The sequence below is a fragment of the Pogona vitticeps genome, chromosome 12 (assembly GCF_051106095.1).
Source record: "Pogona vitticeps strain Pit_001003342236 chromosome 12, PviZW2.1, whole genome shotgun sequence".
In the NCBI taxonomy this organism is placed as follows: domain Eukaryota; kingdom Metazoa; phylum Chordata; class Lepidosauria; order Squamata; family Agamidae; genus Pogona; species Pogona vitticeps.
The window spans coordinates 4,263,935-4,277,908 of NC_135794.1; the positions used below are offsets into that span (position 1 = coordinate 4,263,935).

General features: G+C 44.6%; 1 protein-coding gene across 2 annotated transcripts in view; it reads left to right on the forward strand.

Annotated features, from left to right (window-relative positions):
* The window catches only part of LINGO1 (leucine rich repeat and Ig domain containing 1), a 489,212-nt gene that overhangs the window by 26,776 nt on the left and 448,462 nt on the right, over window positions 1-13,974 (forward strand). For both annotated transcript variants that reach the window (XM_072981826.2, XM_078380922.1), the window contains exon 2: window positions 13,084-13,262. The gene's annotated coding sequence lies outside the window, so the exon portion shown is untranslated. The remainder of the gene's footprint in view (window positions 1-13,083; window positions 13,263-13,974) is intronic.

Sequence of the window (13,974 nt, forward strand, 5' to 3'; positions counted from 1 at the left end):
TTGTGATGTATGGAAGTGAGAGCTGGACCATAAAGAAAGCAGGCCGCCGAAGAATTGATGCCTTTGAATTGTGGCGCTGGAGGAGACTCTTGAGAATCCCCTGGACTGCAAGGAGAACAAACCTATCCATTCTGAAGGAAATCAACCCTGAGTGCTCACTGGAAGGACAGATCCTGAAGCTGAGGCTCCAGTACTTTGGCCATCTCATGAGAAGAGAAGACTTCTTGGAAAAAACCTTGATGTTAGGAAGGTGTGACGGCAAGAGGAGAAGGGGACGACAGAGGACGAGATGGATGGACAGTGTCACTGAAGCTACCAACATGAATTTGACCCAACTCTGGGAGGCAGTGGAAGATAGGAGGGCCTGGCGTGCTCTGGTCCATGGGGTCACGAAGAGTCGGACATGACTAAACGACTAAACAACAAAAAAGCCCAAGCGTCTGGCCCAATGCTTTAGCCACTGGTTTTCTGGCTGGCTGAAAAACAGAGACTATATTTCTCATAACTGCTGCATTAAAATTCCTTGGTTTGTTTTTTTAATGCTTCTGGACTTCTGGCTTATGGAAGAGGCACTGAGGAATTCAACATCACCCCTATAACAGCAAAGCTGTATATGAAATATATTTTAAAAAATATATATCCTTTGAAACTAAATTGAACTACCTATTAGTGATCTGAAAGTTTAGTCATGTTTGTTTCGGCAAAAAGTGAAACAAATGTATTGTGGATCTGATCAGTTTTTGGATCCTCAGTTGCTGAGGTTGGCTACCATCTCTGCCCATCTCTTGCTGTGTGGGTTAGTTGTTCCTTATTAAGAACAATAAAGGCCTCATCTAGAGTTCTGTGTCCAGTTCTGGACACTGCATTTTAAGAAGGATGCTGGCAAACTGGAGCAAGTCCGGAGGAGGGCAATAAGGATGATGAGGGGACTGGAAACCAAGCCCTAGGAGGGAAGACCAAAAGAACTGGGCATGTTGAGCCTGGAGAAACGAAGACTGAAGGGAGACAGGATAACACTTTCCAAATACTTGAAAGGTAGTCATACAGAGGAGGGGCAGGATTGTTCATCTCAGAGTACAGGATCTGTAAGGAAGCCAGTTTTCAGCTGAATATCAGGAAAAACTTCTTAACTATTAGAGCAGTACAACAATGGAACCAACTACCTCAGGAGGTGGTGAGTGCTTGAACAGTGGAAGCATTCAAAAGAAAATTGGCCAACCATCCGTCATGTCTGCCTTGATTTGGATTCCTGCATTGAGCAGGGGGCTGGACTTAGAGGCCCCTTTGAATTTTATTATTCTATGATTATTTGGTTCTAAGACCTAGCCAGCCTCTGATGTTTTGCATCAAAGAAATTCACCTTCTGCCTCTTTCACATCGATCCTCAATCTTCCCTTCAATATTCTTACATTTGAGATGATGAATTACATGTCCAAGAGACTAGAGTTTCTGTTTCTTAATAATCGAGTCTATTTCTTTTTGTTTTCCTGCCCAGTGAATTATCTCTTCCTTCTTTGTTCGATTGCTCCGTGGGATGTGCAGGATTCTTCTTTACATCCTCATTTCAAATGCATTGAATCTGTTGAGCATCTCCTCCTTAGCCGTCCAGAACTCACCGCATGTAACCTACCAGACTAACAAACATATTTCTATACGAGCTTTCACAAATTGCAGTCTACACCTGAAAAAAAGTAGACAGGGACCCACAAAAGCTTACATAGAAATAAATGTGTGGGTCATAAAGTTGCCTCAAGGTGATGATTTCTCTCTCTTCTAACTTGAAGGAGTTCAAACTCTCACTGTAGGCAACACGGTCTAGATTTTGAACATCTTGATCTCAGAAGGATCATTTGTCGGATGTATTTCACCCTCATATGATGCTTTTAAGAGGTTTGGGGTGCGAGAGACCTTTCAGGACTGGAATTGCTGCTTGTCAAGTCAGTAGCAGCCCTCTTTACCTCAGAGTTCTTTTCCCACCTTTTTTTCCAGTCAGGGTTCAGTTCGAGTTCTGTCAGGGTCTGAGAGTTATGGAGGTCACAAGGGAAGAGTTCTGTCAGCAGCGTAACCAGTCGGCTAGTTAATTATAAAACTCATTTAACAGTCAAGCTCGGTAATGTAACAAGTTGACATTTCCACAAAGATGATGTTTATTTTTTTTAATATCAGAACTATAAGGAAATGCGCTTTTTCCTTTGTAAAAAAAAAAAAAAACAGTCCCACCGCTGGTACCACATACTAATGGAAACAATAATTACGTGCCATCAAGTCTTAGACTTATGGAGTCCTTTTCTCGGGGTTTTCTTGACAGGTTTTCCATCTTCCTCCGCTCCCCTCAGACCACCTTTCTCTCCCAAATCATCAGTCGGGACTCCAGCAGCTAGTTCAACAGGTTTATTTAACACAGCCATAAACAGATTTCACCCAGTCTTAAGAGTTTCGTCCACACAGCTCTCCACCTCCCCTTTTAGCTCTTTTTCCTTCTCCGCAGTAAAGTCCCATAACTATTTCATCCTGGTAAGAAGATACTGGAGGTAAAGGGGTTAGTTAATCCTGCTTCATATTCCCTTTATTTCTGATACCGAGCCCTTAGTTGCTTCCTAATCCTTCTGACGTGGACCCTGGCACATCGGTGGTGGGAAAGCCCTCCTCAACAGGACTGTTCCCAAGGAACGTGAGACATGACCAGTTCTCTCCATTCTTCCCAGTCTCAATGTTCTCTTCCCTGGCTTCTCACTCCACTATTTCTTCCCAGTATGGGTTTTTTTTTGTACTGGTCGAGCCCTCCATTCCTTTTCCGTTGCTTCTCGTGGTAGTCTAAAGCAGTGGTTCTCAAACTGGGGTCCCCAGATGTTCTTGGACTGCAACTCCCAGAAATCCTGGCCGGTGGTGAAGGCTTCTGGGAACGGCAGTCCAAGAACACCTAGGGAACCCTCGTGTGAGAACCACTGGCCTAAACTGGACTCATTCCATAGTCTTTCACTATTTTGGCTCCTACCTCTTTGAGCCACGTCTTCACTTCTTCCACCTAACAACCAGCTGTCCACTCACTGGTGGTGTCTTGTTTTCCCATCAATCTTTCCCCTCCTAATGGCTTTGCTCTTCCTGGGCTTCCCCCCCCCTCCTTTACAGTTACCGTATTTTTCCATGCATAAGACTATACTTTTGTCCAAAATCTTTAGACTAAAAATTGAGGGTCGTCTTACACATGGAAGTAAGCTGAGGAGAGAAAATAAGAAGTGGAGAGGAAAGCAGGGATCAAAGTGATCCTGCAGGGCTTTGATCCCTTTTCCCCTACACTTTCTAAGCCCCACTTAGATTTCTTAATTTTGGTTTAGAAAAGTGGGGGGCGTCTTATACATGGGGGCATCTTATACATGGAAAAATACAGTAATTCTTTCATCCCCGTTACAATAACTTTCATTTCTTGGGCTATGTTCACAGGTTTTCTCCTTTCCTCTGAAGGAGAGGCCAGCACACCAACAGGATGGTGGAACTGGCCCAAAGCTATACAGGCTGGCTCATCTCAAAAGGCACAGTGGGGAATCAAACTCCCAACATCTGATTCTGCAGCCCTGTACCCAGCTCGCTGAGGCAGTTAGCTAGTAGCCTGTCCCTGAATGGGAGAGAGTTGGTGTTCTTCTCTAAATGCTTAGTATGTCACCACTCAATGCTGCTTTCTCCAACGGTGTCAGCAGCTTCCATTGAAAGGAGCCAAGCTCTGTTCTCACATCATCTCATCTTAATGCCAGAAGAAGGGTGGTGAATAATAGGAAGATCATGTCATAAAAGCTTGGCTTCTGGGAAGAAGGTTTTCTCTGATCTTCCACTTCCACCGAGATGTGTGCAGCTCTTTACAAAGAGCAGCTTTCTGTGCATAGTAAATAGGACAATTAAATGCAGCGGCACCAGCTGCCAAGAGAGAGAGGCTGCCGAATCAAGAGCGCTGGAGAGATTCACGGTTAGACCTGGCAATTACCCACCGCCGATGCTTTGGGTGCGGTGAAAAAATTGGCCGCTTTTCTTTCAACAATGGGAGGGGATGGATTAAAATCAGGCCTTCGAAAAGGGGCAAAGATTTGACACTCCATTCCACCAGTTCTGCTCTTGTGATGCTTTGTGCATATATCTGAGTGCTCATTAGAGAGTCAGTCTATGTACAGAGGGAGCCTGTCTGGAAATTGAGATCAGGTTTGGTTTTCCAGAGACGTTATAGCAGACCTTCCCGTCTGAGCGATCGCACTTGTCGTTTAAGTCCATGGGACTTTCCAGTGGCAACACAAGCAGGGAGACTAATTGGGAGTCTACCGGTAGTGTAAGATGTTCTTGTTATGTTCCCTTGATGCTCCACTCACAGAGCTTCTGTGTGACCTCTGGCGTGCCGCAACGCAAGTGGAAATCACCCTGTTTAGTGCAACGAGGTTTCTGCTTCTACAAGGGAGTACCAAATATTGTTTTGCACAAGCTCCCCAAAACCCCCCAAAGATTCACCCATTGGACCATTGCTCAAGTGCAATGGAGCAAGAGGAGTCTGCCCTGAGTCTTATTTTTAATGCCTATGTTATTCCATCTTTTTATAGCATGCTATTAGGAGTGAGTGATTTGATCCCTGGTGATGCTTCAGACATTTGGTGAAGGTTTTCACCTTTCTTCAGGGTCCTTCATATGCCATAACAATCCAGAGAATAGGGTCTCAGTGAAACATCATACCAACAGGTCCAGAGTTCCTCTATTTCCTTCCAAATTCTTTGTTGAGCTTGGGATAGTGGTTCCCAACCTTGGTTCCTCCAGGTGTTCTTGGACTACAACTCCCAGAAATCCTGGCCAGAACAGTTAGTGATGAAGGCTTGTGGGAGTTTTAGTCCAAGAACATCCGAGAAACCAAGGTTGGGAACCACTGCCTTAGGAGAGCTCATCAGTTATGGAAGAAGCCAGATGAGAAAGACTGGTAGCCTAAATCCTAAAGTTGGAGTCCCCAGATGTTCTTGGAATGGAACTTGAGATGTGTCTTAAGTTATTGCAGGCTCAAACTCAGCCTTTGTCCCTCTGAAGCAGACAAATGGAACATGGTGTACCTGCTTCTCAAAGAAGGAAGCCTTTTGGGTAGAGAAGGTTGGCCATATACTTTGCATTGGCCTAGGCTGAAGCCCCATCTGCTTTGTTGATGTCTGTTTGTCAATTCCTCCCAAGCCACCATGAGGTTGTGGCTCAGAAAATGGACAACTGCACCAGCTAGTGTGTCATTCTCTATATATATACTCTACTGCAATGCTTCAAATTCTTTGACGCCGCAATCTTGCCTGCAGCTCTCAGAGTACACATTGCAGCCAAGCCGGTCTGAAGCTCACTCAGAGAACTGGGTTGTCGTCAAGATTCATAATTTCCAGGGGTGGATGAAACTGTCCCCGTGTAATTCTGGGTCCAGCAGTTGACTTCTGGGTACCACCACGGTCTGCATTTCTCTCAACCTGTAAACTGAAGCAGATAAAAGTAAAAGGTAACACATGTTCATATTAAAATCAAGTCCAATAAGTCGTCATGTTCAAAGAAAGCACAGGGGTGAAATCATTTGAGAAACAGTTTAAAGAAAAACAAGAGAAAAGGAAGATGCTCATTGATCAGCCCTCTCTCAGCAGCCTGTAAGAGGTCTAGAGACAGGGCTGGAGGGGAAGGATTCTGGGAGATATATTTCAACATTTTGGGACCCACAATTGGGCCCTTTTTGAATCAAAAAGTCTTTGCCTGCCCATGAAAGGGCAGCAGAGTGGGAGACCAGGCTAACCTCCTGTGGGACAGAGTCCCACAATTTGGGGGCAGCCACTGAGAAGGCCTTCTCTTGCTTTTTCATCATTCATGGCTGTGAGGGTGGGGTACTTGGAAGAAAGGCTTAGCTTGAAAATTTCATGACCTGGGCAGTCTAATATGGGAAGGCATGGTCCTTCTGACAGCCTAAGATGTGTAAGACAGCACAGGTCAATCCCCAACTTTAGGTCCCTAAACATTTTTGGACTGAAACTCCCAGAAGCTTTCACTTCTAGCTGTATTGGCCAGGATTTCTGGAAATTGTAGTCTAAGAACATCTGGAGACCCAAGGTTGGGAAGCTCCTGTATAGGTTGAAACCAGCATTTTGACTCTGATCCAGGAAGAGGGCTGGCTGCCAGGGAATCTCTTGTAACAGGTGGTCTGATGTGGCTGATGTGATACAGGGGTCATGTTCTGGTGAACATTCCTACACACGTACAGGTTGCTCAACAAGACATAAGGTAGATGAAAGCTCCATTGGGCAAAATACATATATGTATCTTGCCGGCTTTTGCATCTAGTGGAACTATCTGTAAGCACCTGGCTGAAATCTCACAATCTCATTTCTACGCTGGGGAGGTTTTGAAAGCTGCCTTAGCCTCTGTCTGCCTCCAGAGGTGTCTCCCTGCTTTTGCCTCTTCAAAGTACTTGAATCAAACGAGGAGCTGACATTGGGAGCAGAGGATTATAGATTGCCCGCTGGATGCTGCTCCTTGGTAGTAGCCGAGCAAAGGGTGAAAGGGAGAGAGACAAGGGGAGAGGTGATGTCTGGAAAAAATGGTTATAAATGGCCTCATTCCCACTCAGTGGTAGTGGAGAGCGAGAGGTATGTTTTTCAATGAAGGAGGGGGTGGGCATTCAAGGCTAGGCTAATCAGATCCATTAATAGACCCACAGCCCTGCACCTGTTGGAAAGGCAAATTCAATCTAGCTGAGACCTTCTTATACAGCGGCTAGTTTTGTGGTGCCCAGGGCAGCAAGGAACATTCCGAGAAGCAGGCTTTTGCTGCTGATTGGATTTCAGTAAGAGTCCCCAGAGCTTACTTGGACCTACCTGCCCGTAGCAGTGATGGAAGGGAATGCAAGATTGAGAGCAATGGTGCACAGCTGTGATCCAAACATACTTTATAGAAGTTTTACGGCACTGCCTGACAAAGGAGGTAGCTTAAATATACCGTAATACATCATGTCCTCGTTGATCTCTCTTGAAACTGGTGATCGGTACATTTGATTTCTCTACATAATTTATGAATTTAAGATGTTTGCATAACATGATTGGGTTGTCTTGGATGCCTTCAAAAGGTATTAGACAGATCCATGATGGTGGTGTTAAGACAATGGACCATGTGCTCTGATATGAGTAGAGTGGCAAATTTGCCCTGGGTTTTGTCCTAGTTTGAGGGGAGCTGTCCACGGTGCTGAACCTATTTTCTGGGTGGTGGTGGTGATTACGTACATGCCATCAAGTTGGAACCAAATTATAGCAACCCTATTAGGTTTTCAAGGTGGGAGGTTTTTAAGGAGTGGATTTATCAGCACAACACACACACACAGACACAGACACACACACACACACACACACACGTGAGTTTCCAGGGCAGAGCTGGGGAATCTAACACAGGTTTCCTGAGTCCTAGTCCATTGCTCTGTCCTATGCACCGCACTGGATGTGTCTACACTGGAAACTAGGATCATTCCTTTAAAGTCTGCAGTAAAACCTGGAATGGATTCATAACCCCACTGACACTGGAACTGCCAGCTTTTGCAGACTCAAGGTCCACTATTAGCTTAACCATGCAAGGTTGATACAATCTGCTTGTATTGAATCAATATCTCAAGGACTCAACGTGCAGCAAAGTGCCTTTTTTTTCAGTCCCGATCCCAGAATCTTCATCAACAAGGTCTTTTTATATTCTCACAAAAGCAGTTCTGCCTTCTTGGCCAGGTAAAACAATAGCGCTAGATTTGACAGGACTGAAGTCTAGAGGTTACAGAAGAGTGAATCTGAATCAGAAAGCTCTTTCTTTCTCTCTCCCTCTCTTGCTTTTTGCTCTGACCGAGAATCTACTCCTTCCCAGAACGGGGTTTTTTAATCTTTGCTTTTCCTCTTCATTTGCATGCTTTCCTGGAAAGCACATTTGGCAAATGCATTTGCTGCACACGGAACACATGTTGAACGATCGGGGAGAATCTCATTGTAAATATTTGCAAACCTCCTGCACCGAATCTGGGGGCTGCTGGGTGGAATCTCAATGCCGAAATTCCTCAGGAAAGATGCCAGAGCAGAAGTGCGATTGATTGTAAGTGGCAGCGTGCAACTGCTGTGGAACACCTGAAAACAAAGAACACATCTATGTGCCTTTGAAAAGCCTGGCGTTCCTCCTTTCAGCTCTCTTGTTTCAACAGCTAGCCAACGTCTAGGGATCTTGGAATGTGACGAGCTTGACTAAATGCATTCCGAACTCATACATTCCTTACCAGGAAAAAGTGGCCAGAGCTAAATGACAAGATGAGAAGTCTGTCCTTTGGACAACTGTGACATTCTCTCCCTTGTTCAAATATGAAAAGGTCCATTTTTTCCACCTCCATCGCAACTGGTTCTAGGGAGAAATCAAGTGCAAGCCATGGAGGACAAGATGGGACCCCCAGCTTCCCACTACCCTTATTTATATTTACTGTACTGTATTTTTGCTCGGAAAGCCGTTTCATGCCTGCGAGAGTTCGTTGTCAGCCCTGCCTTGAGAACTGACCCACAGCAGTCAGATTCTTGTTCCCAAACATCAGCATCTGCTTTCACCTCATCAGGTGATGATATATTTATAGACATTATGTTTCCTTCCTTCCCTTCCTCCTTCAACAGAGGGGTGAAGGGGATCAACAAACAGTTTATTGTTGTTGTTGTTTAGTCATTAAGTCATGTCCAATTCTTCGTGACCCCATGGACCGGAGCATGCCAGGCCCTCCTGTCTTCCATGGCCTCCCGGAGCTTGGTCAAATTCATGTTGATAGTTTCGATGACACTGTCCATTCATCTGGTCCTCTGTCATCCCCGTCTCCTCTTGCCTTCACACTTTCCCAACATCAGCATCTTTTCCAGGCGGTCTTCTCTTCTCATGCAATGGGCAAAGTATTGGAGCCTCAGCTTCAGGATCTGTCCTTCCAGTGAGCACTCAGGGTTGATTTCCTTCAGAATTGATAGGTTTGTTCTCCTTGCAGTCCAGGGGACTCTCAAGAGCCTCCTCCAGCCCCACAATTCAAAAGCATTGATTCTTCGGCGGTCAGCCTTCTTTATGGGTCCAGCTCTCGCTTCCATACGTCACTACTGGGAAAACCATAGCTTTGACTGTGCGACAAACAGTTTATAGGAATGTCCACCCCATTTGACTCTTCTCATTTCATAAGTTAAAAATGGAAACACATAAAAGTAGCAAATCTGTGCAAATCTGTCCAAGGGTGAGAACAAGCTCTGCAGAGAAATTCTCTTTTGGAACGTTATGAAGTTTACGTGACTGTTTTTGCTTGTGGTATGTGAGGTAGCTAGCACGTGAAATGAGAAGAAATCCTTCCATTTGACCTAAGTTCTCACAAGGGTGTAAATTGGACTATTTCTCTAGTTGCTGATCAGGAGTCTTGCCTCTTCAGCTCTCTGTTTTTACTAGGTACAGACTTATTTTCTACACCAATTTAAAGCAGAAAAGGAAATGAGCTTTAGCTCAATATTTAAATGAACCACTGGATAGCTCAGTGGTTTAGGTCTCTGGCTAAGGAGCCAGAGGTTGGGAGTTCGATTCCCCCACTGGGCCTCTCTGACAACGCTCTGGACCCAATGATCCATAGGACCCCTTCCAACTCTGTAGTTCTAAGAGGATGATGACTGGAAGAAAACTGAGATGGAATTTGAAAGAAATGGAGCCAAAACAAAACTGACATCATTACTCTGTTCAGTGGGAGCTGGTGACTTTAATTTCATGGGGCTGGTGAATTTGCTCCGGGTTTCGGTCTGAACTTTTACACAGATACACACACACTGGAAGTGCCTTGCTTATCTTGGGCAGCTCCTGTGAGGCATTGAGGAAAATCCAGAGTGGATTCATGTTTCTGCAAAAACTGAATCAGCACCCTGCCCTATCTCAATTTTTCAGTGTAGGAGCAGGAAAAAGACCCTTTGATCAGCCGAATGCCATATTCTGCATTCTGATGGGCACAGTTATCTTGGCCTCTCAGGCTTGTGGTAGCTGGGAATCTGTATTTTGGCTTTTTTCTTCTGCCCCTTGCGCTTAGCCATTCTCAAGCAGGAACCTTTCAGTTACAGCTGCTTAGCTCCCTGGCTGATAATCTTTAAATCAATTTTGGGTTCTTTGCATTTATCATCATTGCTGATGGAGTAAAATTCTCTTGCTGCTTACGGTGGGCACTGCTTTGATGGCTTTCTTTCTGCTTTCTAATCTGCATGACTGCGAGCTTCATAGTCTGGAGATAGTCCTGCAACCAGAACCTTGAAAAACTCTGTCTAGAGAGGAAAACCCTGTGGGCACATTCAGTAGGCGCAGTGGATGGACTCTTGGCCACCTCTGGGAGCACCAGTGAGGATTTTCATTTGGGGTTTTCCCCAAGTGCTTAGCAGACTTTAGAAGGACATAGAAGCAACAATAGTTTTTTTTGTCTTACACTGATAACCCAACTTGGAAGGGGGAGCCTCATGCATGTTAAGATCAGTTGATTTAAAAACATCTTAGGTAAAGGTTCCCCTTGACAATTTGTCCAATTGTGTCCGACTCTAGGGCATGGTGCTCATCCCCATCAACAAGCCATAGAGCCAGCGTTTGTCCGTAGACAGTTTGCGTGGTCACGTGGCCAGCGTGACTAGACACGGAACGGCGTTACCTTCCCTCCGAGGTGATACCTATTTATCTGCTCGCATTTTTACTTGCTTTTGAAGTGCTAGGTTGGCAAGAGCTGGGACGAGAGATGGGAGCTCACTCCAATGTATGGATTCAATCTTACAACTGTTTGGTCTTCTCACCTTGCAGCCCAGAGGCTTCTGCGGTTTAACCCACAGCACCACCACATCCCAAAAACCATCTTACATTGGACCAAAAATATGTCCCCTCCAACATATACTTTTAAATATTTTTGCCTTATTACTTAATGCAAGCATTTAAAAACAGAGATGGGCATGAACTGGGAAAATGTCAGTTTGCGACGGTTCATGGTTCATTGCTATTCATGAGCCATGAACTTTCATGAACTAAAAAGCACTTCCCGAGGGGGACCTGCTTTGAGGGGCTATAACGTGGACATCCCAAATCCAATTGTCCCCAGATTTGGAATGGGGAGAAAAAGAAGTTCCAAGAGTGTGGAAAAGATTGGATTTGAGATGTACAACTTATAGCCCATGTGCAAATCACTAATGCCGATAATAGTTTGGCATTTCGTTTCGTTCTGGGCCGAAGTGCCATTAAACAAACCACAAAATGGCCCAATTTGTGGGGTTTTTTTTCTTTCTTTCTTTGTGGTTCATTTCATGCCCATCTCTGTTTATAAACACTGCTGGTGACAAAGGCCACCTTCGAAGAGGCATGCCATCCTGTATGAAAGTGGGGAATGCTTGTAATATTGTGATGTTGTGATCTGTGTGGCATCATCCGAAAGCAATGAACCACTGCATTTCCGTCATTGAACTTACATTTTTCGTACACGAAACCGTCTTCAGATTTAATTGTTTCAATATTTACTCAGATGACTGATTGACCAGAATTTCTGTAATTAGTTGTTAATTATTGGTAATTAATCCTAATTACTGTACTTAGAAGAAGGTATATACCGAAGTAGAGCCAATAAAGGCTTGGAAAGAGAAATATGTATGTGTTGATTTGCCATTTTAAGCATCATTTGGTTAAAGAGTGGAACTTTAACTCTGCTGAATATCTTACTCCTGCCCTTCTGAAAAATGTTCCTTGAAAACAGAACCATGCGGCCAGAGGCTTCTGGGTACTGTAATCCAAGCAAGAGATTTCTCATAGCTGTTTTCTCACCCCTGTATCCCCCAATATCTTATTGGCTATGGTATAGTCCAACACATAAAGAGGGCACTAGCTTAGGAAAGATTGCTAATGATGCCAGAAAGATGATGATCATTAAGCCAGGAAAGTGCATTTAAATACATCACTGGTGGAGGGGATTTTTCCAGTGCCCCAGAGCAGGACAGATCTATTGGAAAGGCATTCAGTAGCTTGCCTCTCAACTCATTGCAACTCATTTAACCAGTTCTCTATTTAAAACCCAGGACTGGGATAATATCTCTTAAATCTCCCCTTGGTTGGATATGCACGGAAGGTTGATGGCTAGACTAAGCAGCAAAGACTGTTTTAAGGTAGGCAAGAATGGTCCGTGATGGCAGAAATGCCATGCTATAGATACATATGCTTGGGATGTACAGTAGGGGTGGTGCCTCGCTTAACGAGCTCACTGTTTAACGACGAATCCGCATAGCGATGTGTTTTTTGCGATCACATTAGTGATCGCATTGCAATGTTTTAGGTGGCAAAACATCGCATTGTGATGATCGGTAAGCGTTTCGCTTACCGATCTTCGCATTGTGATGTTAGGGAAACAGCTGATTGGCGGTTCCAAAATGGACGCCGGGTGCAGAAAATGGCCACCCGCAGCATTTTCACACCCTGCCCTCGCTTACCGAGGCAGCGAAAATGGCGGCCGGATGGGGAATCTTTGCTTACTGTTGAGTTTTCCCCCCATAGGAACGCATTAAATGGAGTTTAATGTATTCCTATGGGGTTTTCCTTTCTGTATAGTGATGTTTCCGGATAGCGACATTAATCCTGGAACGGATTAATGTCATACATGCTTTAGAGGGAATGAGAGATGATGGGTGTGAAGACAGAATGAGACTGCCCAAGAGGCTGCATCATCCTGTTTTCCAGCATCTCCCCAAATATATTTTAAAACCCCTTAGAAATCAGAAAGTAGATGTACAGTTAGGGCCACTTCACCTATCTTCCTCTTTATCTCATCTGATCTTTCTCCTCTTTAGGTAGATTGGTATTCCCATTCTCCTGCGGGTGTGTACGGGTGGTCACTGTTCTGCCTCAGCTCACTTTCAAGGGCAATATAGAGCACCCATCGCTTTTCCTGATCTTGATAGAGAGTATTTTCTACATGCCATTTTTGAGTTCTGTGAAATCTACAGTACTGCGACCCTCATTCTGTTTTCCCAAATTCCTCCTTAAAACAAAGCCAAACCTGTCTTCTTTTTTTCTCTTCAGCCTTCTACATCCCGAAGCCATGAGTGGTTCTTGATGTTCGGCTTGCCAAGAGAATCCCTGAGCCTCCTTCCTTAGATGCTCAGTGTTAAAACTGGATCTTTGTTTGCATGAGAAATAGTTTGAAGAGAGCGCTCAGCAGTGGCTGGAAATTCCATTCACGGTCTTGGGATTCTGCAAAGGTAAGGCCACCATTTGTTTCTTTAGGTTCCTTTTAGAATCGCCGTATGTAACGACCCTTCTGCAGAGCAGAACTGGGCTGGTTCCCTATGCCTGCAGGATAAAAATGCAAAGTATGTATTGAATTCGACAATCTGGAAACTGGCAACTTGGACATGATTGTGAAGGACAAATGCTTCTAGCCTTAAGGATGTAAATGTGAAAGGCATGAGCAATGCCTGCTGAGGTCTTAGAAACCAGTGGAGGACTTGAATGAATTTTACAGGGATTGACTGGTCTGGGAAAAAAAGCCTTCCCAGTAGTATTGGGAGTAGATTATGTGCATTGGGATTCGCTCTTTTACTGCAGCAGGACCTGTCTTCCAAGGGTTGTGGGACCGTAACTTCCAGCGTTCCTGACTGTTGGCCATCTTAGTTAGGTCTGCTGGAAGATGCATCTGGAAGGACGCCCTTTGCCTTCTCCTATCTTCAACCCTTCCCATGTCTAGTCAAACCAAGACATGCATTGCAAGAATTTCCCCAAGAAATTATGCAATATGGAATTGTGCAAAATAAGAGAATTTGTTGCAAATTTCCCAGCTGTGTAATTCAGTTTCTCCATATATGGAATTTGGGTTGAATGTCTCTGTATCTGTCTCCCTCCCTCCTTACTTACCTACATATTCCGCCTGCCTGGCTGCCCACCCACATGGTTTTGCTACCTGATGAGTATCTG